Consider the following 18,305-nt stretch of genomic DNA (forward strand, 5'->3'; position numbering starts at 1 on the left):
AGAAGTGTGCTGTGAGTGCACCGGACTTGCTGAGATTATGTAAGAGTTTCTTTAAAAAAAAAAAAAAAAAAAGGGGGCGCACAGCCCATAGAGTGCAGAAGTAGTTATGGGCTGTGCTCTATCCAACATCTGCTTTTTAAATCTAAGTCCTATCTTAATCATACTCTACAACCACATTAGACCTTGTCATTAATAAATGACATGATCTTTACCTTTACAGCAGTTTTAAAAAAAAAAAAAATTATATATCCAAGTCTTGAGATGCAATTGTAGAAGCAACTACTGTACCTTCTAATTCACAAATGGGTCTTTTACTGAGTAGGGGTTCTCTTTTTCATTTTCCATTAATTTAATACAACTTAGTTTGTGCTCCTTTTAAAAAAAAAAAATTTGGTATGGAGTGGGGAAAAAAAATACAAAGTTCATATTGGATTGTCTTTGACATCTAAACGAGAGTAAGAGAACAATTAGAACCACTTCAATTTTTTTTTTTTTTTTAAATTGTGTCGTTCAACAAACCGGTCCAAATGATACAAGTGGCTACTCCATTTATGTTTCTGTCTTCATTAGCAAGCTTAGTATTGCTAGTCATAAGAATCCAGCTGTACTACTGACCTGTGAGGGGACATCCATTTTGATCAAATCGCCAACTCTGTGGAGATGCAGCCCCCAGCCCATAGGGAACCTCCACCGTGCTTCACTACTGCCTTCTGTTAGAACCAAGTATTTCAATTTTGACTTATCAGTCCAATGGAACTGCTGCCATTTTTCTGCAAGCCAATCCTTGTGATTTTGTGTGTAGGGGAGTCATTTGGTTTAATTTCAACATCGGAAGAGTCACTTTCTTATGATCAAGAATCCTTAGGGACAAGCTGACAGAGATGGGAGTAGATTCATACCTGGTGGCATGGATCGTGGACTACCTTACAAACTGTGTGTGCGTCTCGGGAATTGCAGGTCTGACATTCTGGTCAGCAACACTGGGGTGCCGCAGGGGACTGTACTTTCTCTGGTCCTGTTAAGCCTATATACATCGGACTTCCAATACAACTCGGAGTCCTGCCACGTGCAAAAGTTTGCTGACGACACTGCTATCGTGGGCAGGAGAAGGAGGAGTATAGGGACCTAATCAAGGACTTCATTAAATGGTGCGACTCAAACCACTTACACCTGAACGCCAGCAAAACCAATGAACTGGTGGTGGATTTTAGGAGGACCAGGCCCCTCATGGACCCCGTGATCATCAGAGGTGACTGTGTGCATAGGGTACAGACCTATAAATACCTGGGAGTACAGCTGGATGATAAATTGGACTGGACTGTGCCAATATTGATGCTCTGTGCAAGAGAGGACAGAGCTGGCTGTACTTCCTTAGAAGACTGGCGTCCTTCAACATCTGCAATAAGATGCTGCAGATGTTCTATCAGAAGAGGGACACCTCACACCTGGACAAAATGGTGAGGAAGGCAGGCTCTATTGCAGGCACAGTTTGACATCTGTGGCAGGGCGACAGGCTCTGAGCAGGCTCCTGTCAATCATGGAGAATCCACTGCATCCACTAAACCGTATCATCTCCAGACAGAGGAGCAGCTTCAGCGACAGACTGCTGTCACTGTCCTGCTCCACTGACAGACTGAGGAGATTGTTCCTCCCCCAAACTATGCGACTCTTCAATTCCATCGATGTAAACGTTAACATTATTCAAAGTTATTGTCTGTTTTTACCTGCAATTTTATTACTCTTTAATATTATTTTTGTATCAGTAGTATCTGCTGCTGGAGTATGTGAATTTCCCCTTGGGATTAATAAAGTATCTATCTATCAATGTTACAACTCTTCTGACCAATGGTTCTAAACCTTTAGTTCCCCAAGGTCTCCCAAAGAACCACAAGAACATGTAACGGCACTCCTACACAGGCCGTGATATTTTACCTTGTATTATTGCTACAGTCTTCACAGAGGTGCTTACATTTATTAAAAGGTGCTTGTTTTTAAACGTTTTTATTAACATAAGCATATCTTTTACTAGAGTTGTTGCTCTGCCTGTATTTTTTAAAGCATAATACAAAATTAAGAAACCATTTCAAAAGCAGTTTTTATCCAATAAAAGTTATTTCTTGTGCCTGATTTTCTTAGTCATAAAGTAGACATTTTTTGGTGATAAGTAATAACCAGTAACTACCAAAAACAGAATCATCACTGCAAATGTTTTTGATAAAAATCAAAAGCTGCTCATTACTGACTTAGATTCTAAGTATTACTTGTTAAATTAATTACCTCTGAGGCACAGCAATTAGCAGTGTGTCTGTCCGTGGAGAGAATGCCGACCTTGTTGAGAGGTTTACTTACCTCGGCAATGACGTTCATGTCTCTGGTGACTCTTCCTATGAAGTCAGTAGATGGATTGGGAGAGCATGGGGGTCACTAGAAAGGGGTGTGTGGAGCTCCAAGTCTTCTGTTTTGTTACAGTATATGGTTGTGAGACATGAACGCTACCCAGTGACCTAAGACCAAGACTGGGCTTCTTCTGTACTGTGCCTGTACTTTGTGTCGAATGAGCGGCTGCACATGGAGTCCCAAATGATGCACATTACCTGCATTGTGCGGGAGCATCAGTTATGGCACTATGGCCATGTGGCGTGATTCCCCCAGGATGACCTGGCTCACTGGATCCTCACTGTTGAGGACCTGAGTGTCTGGACCAAGCCAAGGGGATTCCCACGTAATACCTGGCTGCAGCAGATAAATGGTCATTTCCAGTGGATGGAACTGGATTGCGTGTCTGCCTAAATTTTTTTCATAGCTTAATTTATGAAGCTACTTCATTATCCTCTGGATTCAGCATTGAAATGTTTACATCAACAATAACAATGTTAAACATCAGTGGAAATGCAAATGTGTTTTCTATCCACATACAACAATCAAGCCAGTGGAAAACGCAAAAGAAATGTGTGGGGCTGTGGCAGCAGTCTTGTAAGCCATAGAAGTGGGGCCAACCATGACACCTGTGCAGTTTTAAAAGCGAGCTGAGCTGTAATAGCATCTCCTTCATGTTAGACATCATTCTAAAACACATTTATTTATGTGGCATTTCATCTTCTTTTCACTTTTCCTTGTTGGGTCACTGCATGTAGTCTTTTCCCATTTTTACAAGCTGGGGTGGATTTAATGATTTGGGGGGTCACAAGCAAAAACAGGAATGGGGTCCAAAGCAATCTTGTTACTTACCCTTTTCTATACCTAACTTTAGGATTGGACAAACTTTTACTGTGACAGGCCAAATTGTCAATAATGACTGTGCAGTGGGCTGTATATAAAATCTAGTAGGAGTGCCTGTGCCAGTGAATCCAGGCAGACTAGCGCATATGTTAATGGAAAACATTAACGTTAAAAATATTTGTCCCAAGAAATTGTTTATTTGTACAAATTTTTAATAAAAGCATTTAAAAGTAATGGTCAAACTCCAACCTGAAGTCATTTTATGCTGTTGTAATGTGACGAACTGCTTGCTTCTGCATAAATGGTTACTAACAAATGAGATGCTGGAAATCCAACTATTTTAGAGATAGATATCTGTTCGCACGTTTCCATACTTAGTCATTTTTATTTGTTAAAACACCTGCTAACAACTGAAACTCATGCCACATACTTGATGCCAGGCGCACTGCAGATTTGGAAAGTCTTGGAAAGAAATTCTGAAGAAGATAGATAGATAGATACTTTATTAATCCCGATGGGAAATTCACATTCTTCAGCAGCAGCATACTGATACAATAATATTAAATTAAAGAATGATAATAATACAGGTGAAAAAAACAGACAATAACTATGTATAATGTTAAATATTAACGTTTACCCCCCCTGGTGGAATTAAAGAGTCGCATAGTTTGGGGGAGGAACGATCTCCTCAATCTGTCTGTGGAGCAGGACAGTGACAGCAGTCTGTCGCTGAAGCTGCTCTTCTGTCTGGAGATGACATTATTTAGTGGATGCAGTGGATTCTCCATAATTGATAGGAGCCTGCTGAGCGCCCTTCGCTCTGCCACAGATGTTAAACTGTCCAGCTCCATGCCAACAATAGAGCCTGCCTTCCTCACCAGTTTGTCCAGACGTGAGGCGTCTTTCCTCTTAATGCTGCCTCCCCAGCACACCACTGCGTAGAAGAGGGCGCTCGCCACAACTGTCTGATAGAACATCTGCAGCATCTTATTGCAGATGTTGAAGGAAGCCAGCCTTCTAAGGAAGTATAACCGGCTTTGTCCTTTCTTGCACAGCGCATCAGTATTGGCAGTCCAGTCTAATTTATCATCCAGCTGCACTCCCAGATATTTATAGGTCTGCACCATCTGTACACAGTCACCTTTGATGATCACTGGGTCTATGAGGGGTCTGGGCCTCCTAAAATCCACCACCAGCTCCTTGGTTTTACTGGTGTTCAGGTGTAGGTGGTTTGAGTCGGACCATTTAACAAAGTCATTGATTAGGTCCCTATACTCCTCCTCCAGCCCATTCCTGATACAGCCCACGATAGCAGTGTCATCAGCGAACTTTTGCACATGGCAGGACTCCGAGTTATATTGGAAGTCCGATGTATATAGGCTGAACAGGACCGGAGAAAGTACAGTCCCTTGTGGTGCTCCTGTGTTGCTGACCACAATGTCAGATGTGCAGTTCCCAAGACGCACATACTGAGGTCTGTCTTTAAGATAGTCCACGATCCATGCCACTAGGTATGAATCTAATCCCATCTCTGTCAGCTTGTCCCTAAGGAGCAGAGGTTGGATTGTGTTGAAGGCGCTAGAGAAGTCTAGAAACATAATTCTTACAGCACCACTGCCTCTGTCCAAGTGAGAGAGGGATCGGTGTAGCATATAGATGATGGCATCTTCCGCTCCCACCTTCTCCTGATATGCAAACTGCAGAGGGTCAAGGGCGTGTTGAACCTGTGGCCTAAGGTGGTGAAGCAGCAGCCTCTCCATGGTCTTCATCACATGTGATGTCAGAGCAACAGGCCGAAAGTCATTCAGCTCACTAGGACGTGATACCTTTGGGACTGGGGTGATACAAGATGTTTTCCAAAGCCTCGGGACTCTCCCCTGTTCCAGGCTCAGGTTGAAGATGCGCTGTAGAGGACCCCCCAGCTCCGATGCACAGACCTTCAGCAGTCGTGGCGATACTCCATCTGGACCCGCTGCTTTGCTGGCACGAAGTCTCCTCAGCTCTCTGCTCACTTGCGCTGTTGTTATTATGGGTGGGGATGTTTTTCCTATGCTGGTATCAGCAGAAGGATGTGTGGAGGAATGTGAAGAATGTGCAGTCTGTAGAAATCAAGCAAAGAAATGCGGGTAAATTTAGTTGCCTTTTTGCTTAGGAGTTCAATCGCTTTCAGCAGCAAGACTTATGACACCCTGTCCGCATCAACATTGAAATTAAAAAAAGACTCGCGGCGCGCAAAGTCCTGAAAGCCAAAAAATCAAATTCACACTGAAGGATGGCAAATTGAGCAAGTCCAGGAATAATCTGCTTTGATCAATCCGCTCTTCATACTGATTTGCACACACAGACTAAGTGACACCCGGAGTTTGGCTTTCAGGGCGCTGCTGTTAACGAAGTCGATCGCTAATAAAAAATAACCACGCGCAGGTTCATATTCTTTAAAAGCAAACACGCACATTTACCCATCTCTCACCCAGACTCTCCCTACTTTTTGTGGTAAATGCTTGGTTTCTTTAATTATACTCTTCGAAAAAAAAACGCTTGTAAACCTACTACGTTTACGCCAGCCAATCGAAGCATCAGATTGTTAAACGCACCTCACGAGGTCTGGAACATTATGTGATACTTCAACAAGTAGCCCACGGGTCGTAGTTTGCTCTCCCGATTATAAGAGGTGGTCCTTACCATCTTTAGCATCGGAAGTGTGTACGTTGTGGTGGTAGCTGTTTGATCGACCGAGAACGTTTATCCGATTGTTTTTTATTGTCTTTTGCTGTTGCGTTTGTTGTAATATTTTTAATAATCTCGAAAAAATGAACTTCGGGAGCTTATTGCAACATGCTTTTTGCTTTCTTCCTTTTATCGTCGTTTCATTTTCTAGTAATTAGCATAACGTTTTGTATGAGGTACTGTCCCCGAAATTAGTGCCGCTGTGCTATAGGTTTACTTTTTCGGATTCTCTACAGTTTGCGCAGTAGGAGAGTTCAGTCCGCTATACTTACTGTAGGGTGGCAGCAACATGGAATAGTCCATTATAGCCGAGAAGAAGGGGAGGTTGTCATTGACGAAAGGACACTGAAAGTTACAATGTATCAGCAAGTTATGTATGTTTGAAAATTAAATGTAAATTTAGGAAATAACCCGTTTTTTATGAGATCCTAGACCACGTGGAGGTCAAAGCCGCTTTCCTGTCTTTGTCAAATTGTTAACGTCTACCCCTGACAACCCGTTAGTAGCTGGAGTGCGCCGTGTGGCGCAGATAAACGTGAGTGGACGCTAGAGTTGCATTGTATCGCGTTGTGAAATTTGATTTTCCCAAATTATACACCGATACAGTCAGGGCCGGATTTTCCTATAGGCTAACTAGGCTTCAGCCTAGGGCCTCAAGATCAAGAGGGGCCTACATTCAAATTGTTAGCAAAATTTTATTATCTCTCATGTAATTTACAAACTTAAAAATGGAAGGTGAAAGGGCCTCATAAGTGGAATAGCCTAGGGCCTCTTTTCATATAAATCCGGCCCTGGATACAGTCTATATGTAAAACGAACGTTTAGGGAGTCAGTGAGAAACACGACAATCATTGCGCCACGTGTGCATCATAGTTTGGCTGTTAGTAAAGTGGTCCAATTTAAAAATGTAAATTTATTAACCCTTCTTTATCTTTAGTTTTAGTTACTTAAGTATTTTGCTGTGATTATATCATTATTTTCATTCATGTGCGACCCCTTTGGCACTTTACTGATGTCCCCTATTAGGCTGGTCTCCCCTTAATGGAGAGCCATTGTTGTAAAATATGTAAATTATTGCCATTTTTGTAATTAAAAATATTTTATATATTGTGTTTTGTATGCTGTGGTGTGCTAGGTTGGTAACATCACTTCAGGAGTGGCACACTAAATCAACAAGCTAATTAAAAAGGCATGCACAGATATGGAACACACTCTGGACCACCCGCAGGTAGTAGCAAAGGAGAGAATTAAAGCAAAACGGAGTGCCATTATGAACAATGGTGCACATCACCTCTCTCAGACACACTAACACGGAGGACTTTGAACCATCAAATCATTTAGCAGAATTGTGTCAAGAAACACTGCCGGGGCTCCTTTATACCAACAGCAATATGCCTTTGTAGTGCCTCGCTGGGGCTGAGACTGCCAAGCCAAAAGTTTTTCTTTTTTTAGTCATTCTGGTGTTCATGTGTGTGTGTGTTTGTCATCAATATAATTTCCCTTAGGGACAAACTATCTATCTATCTATCTATCTATCTATCTATCTATCTATCTATCTATCTATCTATCTATCTATCGTGGAAGAATAATTTTAAGGTAACATAACATTCATCTTAAAGAACTAACATAAAGGGTTAATACATGTAGTAAACCAAATGAAGGTCACGTGAACAACACTACGTACACTGAAATATAAGAATTGGAAAAATACTGAGATGGTCAAGTAAATAAAGAATGTACAGTACTAGAAGAAAGGTTGATGTAATATACAAAATGTACTGAAGGATGACTAAGAGATGACTAAGATATCAGCAGATGTTCTATTAACTAGAATGGACAGTTGTTATATGTACAGAAATTTCAAGGGTGGTGTCTCATCTCAAAAGGAATAAAAAGAACCAGAATATAAAATAACAGACTTTTATTCTATATAAATATTTGGTGTAAACCAACAAACCAACCGGAGTAAAATGTATGCATTGATTGACACTGTATGTAAATTCAACAGTCTAGATCTGGGGTAGGCAACGTCGGTCCTGGAGTGCCACAGTATGTGCAGGTTTTTGTTCCAACCCAGTTCCTTAATGTGAACTCAATTATTGCTGATGAAGCACATATTGCTTAAGTGACATTTTGATGCTTCATTTTAGTGGTCTCGCTTGTTAAGGTTCTCCAACCTTAATTGCTTATTTCAATCTTAAACTGCTGCATTCAGTGTTTTAATTGCTCCTTATTAGCAATAAGATGTAAAAGACAAAGCAGCCAGCAGTTCTCCAGGTAGCTTTTTTCCAATTACATCTGTGTGTGTTCATCATGCACTGTTTGATTTAATAAAACACTTAATAGAAAAATGTGACAGACTGAAAATGATCTGTTTTAGGCTTCATATCATTTGGATGATATCCTTGGAAAGGAAAAAAATCTACGATATAAGAGCCTTACATTGCACAGACTAACAAGCCATAAAATTAAATAAGGTCTGAGACTGGCAATGATTGGTTTCTAATTAAGCAATTGGGTTGGAATGAAAACCTGTAGCCACTGCGGCTCACCAGGACCGACGTTGCCTACCCCTGGTCTAGATAGATAGATAGATACTTTATTAATCCCAAAATGAACCTCTATCCTTTGTTTCTCTGACCATTCTGTAACAGACTGCTTTTGATCAATGCTCCCTCCAAAGTATTTTGCCGAGGAGTAATTAAAAGATACAATGAACAGCTTTTTTCCAGCTTGATTACTGAATTGTCCTGTTAGAGGATGTTTCTTTCTTTAGTAAGATGTTAAATTTCGACCACAGTTTTTTGGCTCCCAACGTTAAGGCGATCCATACCCCGGAGGGAACTCCCAGCAGAATCTTAAAAGATGCGCAGCGGACGATGCGCAATTGGAACGGACTTGTTCCCATCTGCGCGGGACTCCCCTCCGGAGGACGCGATCGTCGGACCTGAAACGGTAGGAGGAGGCATGTTCATTCATTCTTTTGGGGATAAGGGGCTGGGTTAGATGTCGTGCCATTTGATTAGGAGTTTTATTTTTTATTTTTATTTTTTTTTAGGATAGTTAGTGTAGTTACGTTAAGAGCCGTTTGTAGACTAGAGAGAGCATTAAAGAATAGTGCCAAGACCACTCCTCGTCGCGGATTATTTTTGTTGCTGTCCGGAGTAAGTGACCCACTCTCTGTCCGAGTTTGGCAAATGGTCTCAGTAGACAGTAATGCTGTTAAATGGATAGACAAGTCCTGGGTTGAAGTCGCAGGCACTTAGAAGTCCTGGGTTCAATTCCCAGGCACGTAACAATGGGGACAGCGTTCTCCACCTCAGTAAAAAAGAAAGGAGGTTGCAACCAGTGGGAGGTAGAGTGCCACAGGAAGATAGGTTTAAAGGTAGAATAAAATAATTGTATAATGATCAGAGTAAAAAAAAATTACTCTACGCGGTATGTGGAAAATGTTAACTAGTAAGAACAACAAATATGTAAGGTTTATGTAGACTTATATATATTCTGTGAAAATAAATGAGTGTGAAAATAAACGAGTCCGTATTTTATTTTGAGTCAGGCATAGTGTGTAAGTAAATAGACGTCTTATACTTCACACGCGACGCATGCTGCTACCGGATGCTCCTGCTACGCAAGCGTTTTACTGTGTAGTGCGCAGAGAACTGAAAGAAAATAAATGGTAAAACTATTGTGACTGAGAGATGTAGGGTTGGGAAGTCAAAGGCTGATAATAAATATGTAGAACAGAAAACAGGTCTTGAATTTAGGAAACAGAGTAATGGCCGGTGGCAGAAAGAAGGTTTAGGAAGTAAGATTTTGTACAGGGGAATGTCTTTCTTTGACTGGTGTTTTTGACGACAACAGTGTTCTGAACGTGAGAGCAAGTGGAGTGACGATGAAGTAGGAAGGAGGGCAAAAAGGAAGATCCTATTAACATATTGCAATGAGAGTGATTAGTTAATAAATATTTTTTAAATAGTCAAATCTGAATGCGCTGCGAAATTGCGCATGCAAAGAGTGCGGCTAGAAAGTAAGAAATGTACAGAGGATGCGTGAATGGGACTTCTTTGTCTAAAATGTACTGGTATTAAATTGAGTGCTTAAAAATATATTGTGCACACAGATTTAGAAATATGTAATACATTTCCAGAGCGCTGAGTTAATTTGGGTTAAAATGTGAGTGTTGAAAATGTGTAATATTAGATAAAATGAAAACGTCTCCACTTTGTTTATAAAAATGTTTATATGTGTAAAACATCTTTCCTTCAGAACCCGATCAAGTCTTAAGGAAACATGTTCTTTGATAAGGTGGCGCAGTGGTAGTGCTGCTGCTTTGCAGTAAGGAGACTGTGGAAGATTGTGGGTTCGCTTCCCGGTTCCTCCCTATGTGGATAGCGCTTTGAGTACTGAGAAAAGCGCTATATAAATGTAATGAATTATTATAATTTTAAAATGTAAAGGATACAATTTCTTTACATGTATAAAAGATAAAATGCTGCTGGTGTGTGTGTATATATATAATAAAATATATATATAAATACAGTATAATATATATATATACAGTATAATATAAATATATACATACAGTATAATATATATCCATCCATTTTCCAACCCGCTGAATCCGAACACAGGGTCACGGGGGTCTGCCGGAGCCAATCCCAGCCAACACAGGGCACAAGGCAGGAAACAATCCCGGGCAGGGTGCCAACCCACCGCAGGACACACACAAACACACCCACACACCAAGCACACACTAGGGCCAATTTAGAAACGCCAATCCACCTAACCTGCATGTCTTTGGACCGTGGGAGGAAACCGGAGCGCCCGGAGGAAACCCACGCAGACACGGGGAGAACATGCAAACTCCACACAGGGAGGACCTGGGAAGCGAACCCAGGTCCCCAGATCACCCAACTGCGAGGCAGCAGCGCTACCCACTGCGCCACCGTGCCGCCTATATATATATATATATATATATAATGTATATATATATATATATAATGTATATATATAATGTGTGTGTGTGTACGCGTGCATGAAGGTGCATGAACATTGTTTTAAATGCTTTCCATGAGCTGTTAGGTGATTGAGGTAGGGGTGATAAGGTGGCGCAGTGATTGGCATTGTTGCCCCAGTAAAATAAATGTAAGCAACGAGAGGAAAAGTGTGTGTAAATGCTTTAAAATAGTAGATGCTAAATAATAATAAAACTTGAGTAAGTATAATGTGTTAGTTTAAGTTGGAGTATGTTTTGCAATGTGAAAGATCTCTGTGACTGAAGTGCATTGCAAGGAATTTAAGTGATTTGGGGAATATGTTTGATTAATGTGGAGCATATGATATTATTTATCTGGACTTTCAGAAAGCATTTGATAAGGTGCCACATGAGAGGTTGGGCATCAAATTAAAAGAGGTGGGAGTTCAGGGTGATGTTTTTAGATGGGTGCAGAATTGGCTCAGACACAGGAAGCAAGAGGGTGATGGTGCGAGGAACCTCATCAGAACTGGCCGATGTTAAGAGTGGTGTTCCACAGGGGTCAGTGCTAGGGCCGCTGCTATTTTTAATATATATAAATGAATTAGATAGGAATATAAGTAACAAGCTGGTTAAGTTTGCAGATGATACCAAGATGGTGGATTAGCAGATAATTTGGAATCCGTTATATCATTACAGAAGGACTTGGATAGCTTACAGGCTTGGGCAGATTTGTGGCAGATGAAATTTAATGTCAGTAAATGTAAAGTATTACACATAGGAAGTAAAAATGTTAGGTTTGAATACACAATGGGCGGTCGGAAAATCGAGAGTACACCTTATGAGAAGGATTTAGGAGTCATAGTGGACTCTAAGCTATCGACTTCCCGACAGTGTTCAGAAGCCATTAAGAAGGCTAACAGAATGTTAGGATATATAGCGCCTTGATGTGTGGAGTGCAAGTCCAAGGAGGTTATGCTCAACCTTTATAATGCCCTGTTGAGGCCTCATCTTGAGTACTGTGTGCAGCTTTGGTCTCCAGGCTACAAAAAGGACATAGCAGCGCTAGAAAAGGTCCAGAGAAGAGCGACTAGGCTGATTCCAGGGCTACAGGGGTTGAATTATGAGGAAAGATTAAAAGAGCTGAGTCTTTACAGTTTAAGCAAAAGAAGATTAAGAGGTGACATGACTGAAGTGTTTAAAATTATGAAGGGAATTGGTGCAGTGGATCGAGACTATTATTTTAAAATGAGTTCATCAAGAACACGGGGACACAGTTGGAAACTTGTTAAGGGTAAATTTTGCACAAACATTAGGAAGTTTTTCTTTACACAAAGAACGATAGAAACTTGGAATAAGCTACCAAGTAGTGTGGTAGACAGTAAGACGTTAGGGTCTTTCAAAACTCGACTTGATGTTTTCTTGGAAGAAGTAAGAGGATAGTACTGGCGAGCTTTGTTGGGCTGAATGGCCTGTTCTCGTCTAGAGTGTTCTAATGTTCTAAAGACATTGTGTGAAAGTATGTGGTGCTGTTTAAAATGATGAGGAAATGGACAAAGGTGTACATAAATGTTTTAAATTTAAAACTTAAAAAGTGAATATTATTAGGTCCAATGAAATATTTCTGGAATTAGGATAAAAATGTGTGTGGCTTTTTCCATTGAGTACTGGCCATACTCAAATGGAAGAAAGTTCTTTTAGTAATTAAAAAAATTCTCTAGGATAGTAAGAAAGCTGGTGATGAGTACTGGCTTCCAGCCTAGGTAATGTTCTCTACTAAATTATGCTGTACAAAAGGGGGGTTTAACTAACAAAAAGGGTAGACTGTGCCTTTTCTGCAGATCAACACTGTGGAGAAGCTGCAAGAAGCATTTCAGGATGATATCAATGAAAAAGTGTCCATAAACAACTAGTTAACAGGAGGTTATGGGTTAAAGAAATCAATATTATTAAGCATAGCTAAATTTTATATATCAGAATATTTTCTTTAAACTACTGTATGTGATGGTGTGATGCACTAACTACCATAAGAGAATTTTTAAATAAAACAAGATTTTAGATTTTTTTATTAAATAAAGGCATTTGATTTCTTTTCCCATCTGTCCTTGTTCACAAGTAATTTGAATATCTTAAATGTGAACTAGGATGTTAATGTTTGAATGACTACATAGCTGATGATAATAGGGTTTAGTTTTTTTTTTTTTTTCTATAATTTGATGCTCAAATGAAACATTCTAGAAACTTGTTAAATTCTGAAGCCATAGGTAGAAATGTGTCAATTTAATTAGTAAAATATTAGGTTAAAGAAAAATAGCTGATATGAATATAGAAACTGTTTAGCTTTAAGATTTAAAGTTGAGGTTATAATAGATGTATTTTAAGATAATTGAAACTTTTGAAAATGATCTGTTAGCCTTAAATGAAGTGAAATATAAATTATTTCTTTTCTAAATAATGTAAATCCCAAGACTGCACATAATTAAACAGTATTCTGTAATTAGAGAAATTGGAAAAGGGAATGTGGAACTTGACTGTTTTAGTTTATTTTTATCTCATTCCCAGAAATAATTAGGAATTTGCCAGTCCAGACTGTGGATTTCTTCTTTGACTTCTGCTTACTATGCTGACTGAGAGATGTTCTCTGGAGGACACTGGTATTATCTTACATTCATGATGAAAAGAGGGATTGAAAATGCCTGTTTAGGCTCCGGGCGGCACGGTGGCGCAGTGGGTAGCGCTGCTGCCTCGCAGTTGGGAGACCTGGGGACCCGGGTTCGCTTCCCGGGTCCTCCCTGCGTGGAGTTTGCATGTTCTCCCCGTGTCTGCGTGGGTTTCCTCCGGGCGCTCCGGTTTCCTCCCACAGTCCAAAGACATGCAGGTTAGGTGGATTGGCGATTCTAAATTGGCCCTAGTGTGTGCTTGGTGTGTGGGTGTGTTTGTGTGTGTCCTGCGGTGGGTTGGTACCCTGCCCAGGATTGGTTCCTGCCTTGTGCCCTGTGTTGGCTGGGATTGGCTCCAGCAGACCCCCGTGACCCTGTAGTTAGGATTCAGCGGGTTGGAAAATGGATGGATGGATGGATGTTTAGGCTCCAGTTCAGGACTGGAATAAGAAAGTAAATACTTTAATAAAATTTTTTGCAGGAACCTCCACAGAACACAACTCTTTAACTAATAACCTCCATAGATAGATAGATAGATAGATACTTTATTAATCCCAATGCCACTCTACTTTCTCTTTTCTTTTGTTTGGTTTGCCACTTCTGGACATATTTGTGTTCAATACTGTATAGGAGAACTAGAACATTCATCCCTTGCCAAGATGTAATATTAATGGGATTGGTTTTAGGGTTCTTGCTGATCCTTACTGCTCCACATTCCCTCTAAGGCAGTGGTTCTTAACCTTGTTGGAGGTACTGAACCCTACCAGTTTCATATGCACATTCACCGAACCCTTCTTTATTGAAAAATAAAATATGATTTTTTTCAAATTCGAGACATAGGTATATGTTTTACTGGTTTACAAAATGAATCGTGTATTAACATCACTGAGTTCAAAGAACAAAACCAATATAATGCATGAATTCACAACAAATTACATACCTTTTCACAAGGACATAACCTTTTTTAATACTACCACACTGAAATGATTTTAATTTTTAAACTTATGTATTCCAATAATAAACTTATTGTATTATGCTATTTTTATCATTTTAACACACACCCATCACCTAATTTTCACCAGGCTACAATAATAATGAATATTTATTGCAAATCAGTGTGACTTCTGCTGTTGCCTATGAGAGACCAGTTCAGAAATGCATGGCTTCACCTTGGCAATTGCCACTCTCGTGTCATTTTCACAACAAAGTCTGTTCCTTTTCTTCGTTTTTATGTCCAGCATCCTCGAAAAAGATTGCTCGCAAAGATATGTTGTAACAAACGGTATAAAAATTTCCAGGGCTTTCCTAGCAATAGTAGGATAACTTACCATTTGTCGACACCAAAACGATTAGAGCGTTGTTGTTCTGAAGAGTTGCTGTTGAATCTGGCTCTGCTGAATTTCATTGATTTCGTCGAGGTATTCATCATTGACATCTGCTGTCTCAATGTCAAACGTAAACGGCTGTCTCAACCGTGCTGGATATGACTCTCTTGTAGGGAAGTATCCGTCGAGAGACTTTGCAAGCTCATCTAAGTGCGTGGCAACTGCTTGCTTCAGTTCCGTAGGTACAGAAATATCTCCGATTCCAGACACATCTTCGATCTTACTTACACACAGTTGTCCAGCAGGGTAAAGTTTGCGAAGTTATCATTCTTTATTCGTCGTTTCCATAGCGGCAGCTTTTTTTGAAAAGCCTTCAGGTTTTCTTCCGCTTCGATGATGTTGACTCCCCCACCCTGAATCTGCTGATTGAGATGATTAAGAGCTGCGAATATATCGGCCATGTACGCTAAAATGAGAATGAACCTAGAATTTTTAAAACAATCTGCATGACGATGTTGGTGCTCTTGTAAAAACTGAGTTAATTCCACATGCATAGCAAAAACACGATTCAGCACCCGTCCCCTGGATAACCACCGAACGTTAGAATGGTACAGAAGTACCTCAAATTCAGAACCCATTTCTTTACACAGCTCACTGAAAATGTGGTGCCTTATCGCACAATTTCGCACATAGTTCACACATTCAACTACAATTTTTATTACTTCCGTCATTTCTGGAGGCAAGGTTTTTGTTGCCAGCGCATGCCTGTGCAGAATACAATGCGTAACAATGATGTGTGATGTGTCAGCTTTCACTAATGCACCAAAACCAGACTTTCTTCCCAACATGACTGGAGCTCCGTCCGTACAAACTGCAGAAACTATATCCCACGAAAGATTGTTGCCTCTGAAGAAGTCATCCACAAGTTTCTTCACATCTGCTGCCTTAGTTGTTGTTGTAAGAGGCTTACAAAATAAAAAATCTTCCTTTATCATGTCATCTTTCACATAGTGCACAAATACAGCAAGTTGACTTAGATTAGAATTGTCTGTGGTCTCGTCGACTTGGAGGCTGAATTTTGTCGGGCTTGAAGTTAGATCTACAACTACTTGAGCTAAGATGTCTTTGCTCATATCCTCTATTCTGTTGTTGATGGTGTCATTTGAAAGAGGAATTTGTGATAATTTAACTTCGGCTGCTTTTCCCAGCATCAGATTCGCCATCTTCAACACAGCTGGTTTTATGAGTGTTTCACCAATGGTGTGTGGTTTGCCCTGCTTTGTGATCAGGTAAGCAACTTCGTACGATGCTGTTAGGATCGGTTTGTTGATGGGTACAAAACCGAGAGCAGACAGAGTGGCCTTTTCATCAAATCTGGCTCTCTTTATCTTGAATTCAGCAAGCGTTGTGTTCTTGTATTCTTTATCTCCATGTAGGTTAAGGAAGTGTTCTTTTAGTTTTGCCGGTACTAGACTAGAATTGCTTAACTTGGCATTACAAATCATGCAGATAGGACGCTGACTCCCATCATGTTCTGTTATTTATGTGAATCCATGTTGTACATATTTGTCCAACCACTTTCTTTTTTTGTTCGACATAGTTAGTATGGATTAAAATATTAAGAAAGAAATCTCACGACATACTATCACGACAGTCACAGGTCGACTACTGAGTGCACTAAATTCCCTGCAGCACCGATTGGCCGAAAAATGTAGCGTAATTACCTACAGCTAATGATGACCAAGCGGGGCGTGTCATACGAATCATATGAGTTGGGTGCATGTCTTGACCTCCCGGCGTCGAACCCCTGAGACTGACTCACCGAACCCAGGTTAAGAACCACTGCTCTAAGGGGAGAAAGATTGATATTTAGTTTGCAAAGTTATTTGTATAACAGCGAAGGTTATAGTTTGAATATTTTGAGACAATTGAATGCTTTTCCTTTGGTATGTGTGTATATATATATATATATATATATATATATATATATATATATATATATATATATATTCACGGCATTCGTAGTCTGTGTCACGACAGTAAACTATTTTCAACCATTATATATATATATATATATATATATATATATATATATATATACACATATATAATATGTATAAATTATATATATGTATATATTGTGATGCCGGCTTTATATTCTGGTCCTCACCCCCAGGACGCCAGGTGGAGCTCTCCCGACAGCATGGATGGGCCCCGAATTCCAGCAGGGCCTCATGGACTTTGTAGTTTTTATACACAGCCCTGCTGGATACCCTGGGGACCACTGGGAGTCGCCGTCAGGAGGCCTGTGGACTCGTATGTGCCCTATAACCTGGAAGTATGTCCTGGTCACGTGAACGGGAGAGATGACATACTTCCAGGTTGAAGAAAAGGACGGTTTACCCTGACCCGGAAGGAGTAAGGAATTGTGGACTGTTGGGCAGGAACACCTCCGGGTCAGGGTATATAAAAGGACTCTGGGAAAGCCCAGACACTGAGCTGAGCTGGGAGGTAGGGTGGCGAAGTGTCTGGGCGAGGAGGAGAGAGTATTATTGTGAGTGTATTGTTTATATGAGTAGTGTGGAGTGGAGGGTGCTTTGTGCACGTAATCATTTAAAAATAAAGAAGTCTTGGACTTTTACCTGGTGTTTGAAGTGGTATCTGAGGGTTCAAGAGGTGGACACACGCCTCTACTGCTACAATATATATATATATATATATATATATATATATATATATATATATATTATATATATTATTTATATATTATATATATATATATATATATACTGTACACACACATATTATTTTATATTGTAGAGATTTACTTGTTATAATGAATATGCTTTTGAGTGGGGTCCACAACAATGGCCAAACTAGATACAACTATAGATTTTTGATTTTTTTTTTTTATAGTGGGATCTATTTTTTGAACATAATGGCTACAACGAGTGGACTTCTGCATTGTGCTTACCAGCTGCATAATTCATTATTGACCATTAAAAACAAATTGGCTAACAGACAAGCAGAGACTGGATAAAATGATTGTTTTACCACTAGCGTTATTTTTGATGAGGGGTACCCCCAACAAAACAGGCTTAATATCTCATGAGACACTATTTTTGGGATCCATAAGTAACTTAAAAAATTTACACATGAAGTATTGCAATGCTGAATAATATGGAACAAAACTTTTAAGTCTGTGCACCTGCAGGTAAAAGCTATTTTTCCAAGAACATTTTTTATGACAGTGCTTGAATATGAAGCTGGAGACTGAGCTGTGCTAAAGGTCTGCAGACAAATGAATCATCCAACTCCCAAGGAGAAACAAGACATACCAGAGAGGGGATCAAGCTGTGGACCAGGCCATTGATCAATTGACTACTGGATAACATA

The 18,305-nt window shown here is 40.0% G+C and overlaps 1 protein-coding gene across 1 annotated transcript in view; it reads right to left on the reverse strand.

Moving 5' to 3' along the window:
* The window catches only part of acadvl (acyl-CoA dehydrogenase very long chain), a 966,944-nt gene that overhangs the window by 171,877 nt on the left and 776,762 nt on the right, over window positions 1–18,305 (reverse strand). The gene's annotated exons all lie outside the window — the stretch shown is intronic.

This window comes from Erpetoichthys calabaricus, chromosome 3 (genome assembly GCF_900747795.2).
Source record: "Erpetoichthys calabaricus chromosome 3, fErpCal1.3, whole genome shotgun sequence".
NCBI lineage: Eukaryota > Metazoa > Chordata > Cladistia > Polypteriformes > Polypteridae > Erpetoichthys > Erpetoichthys calabaricus.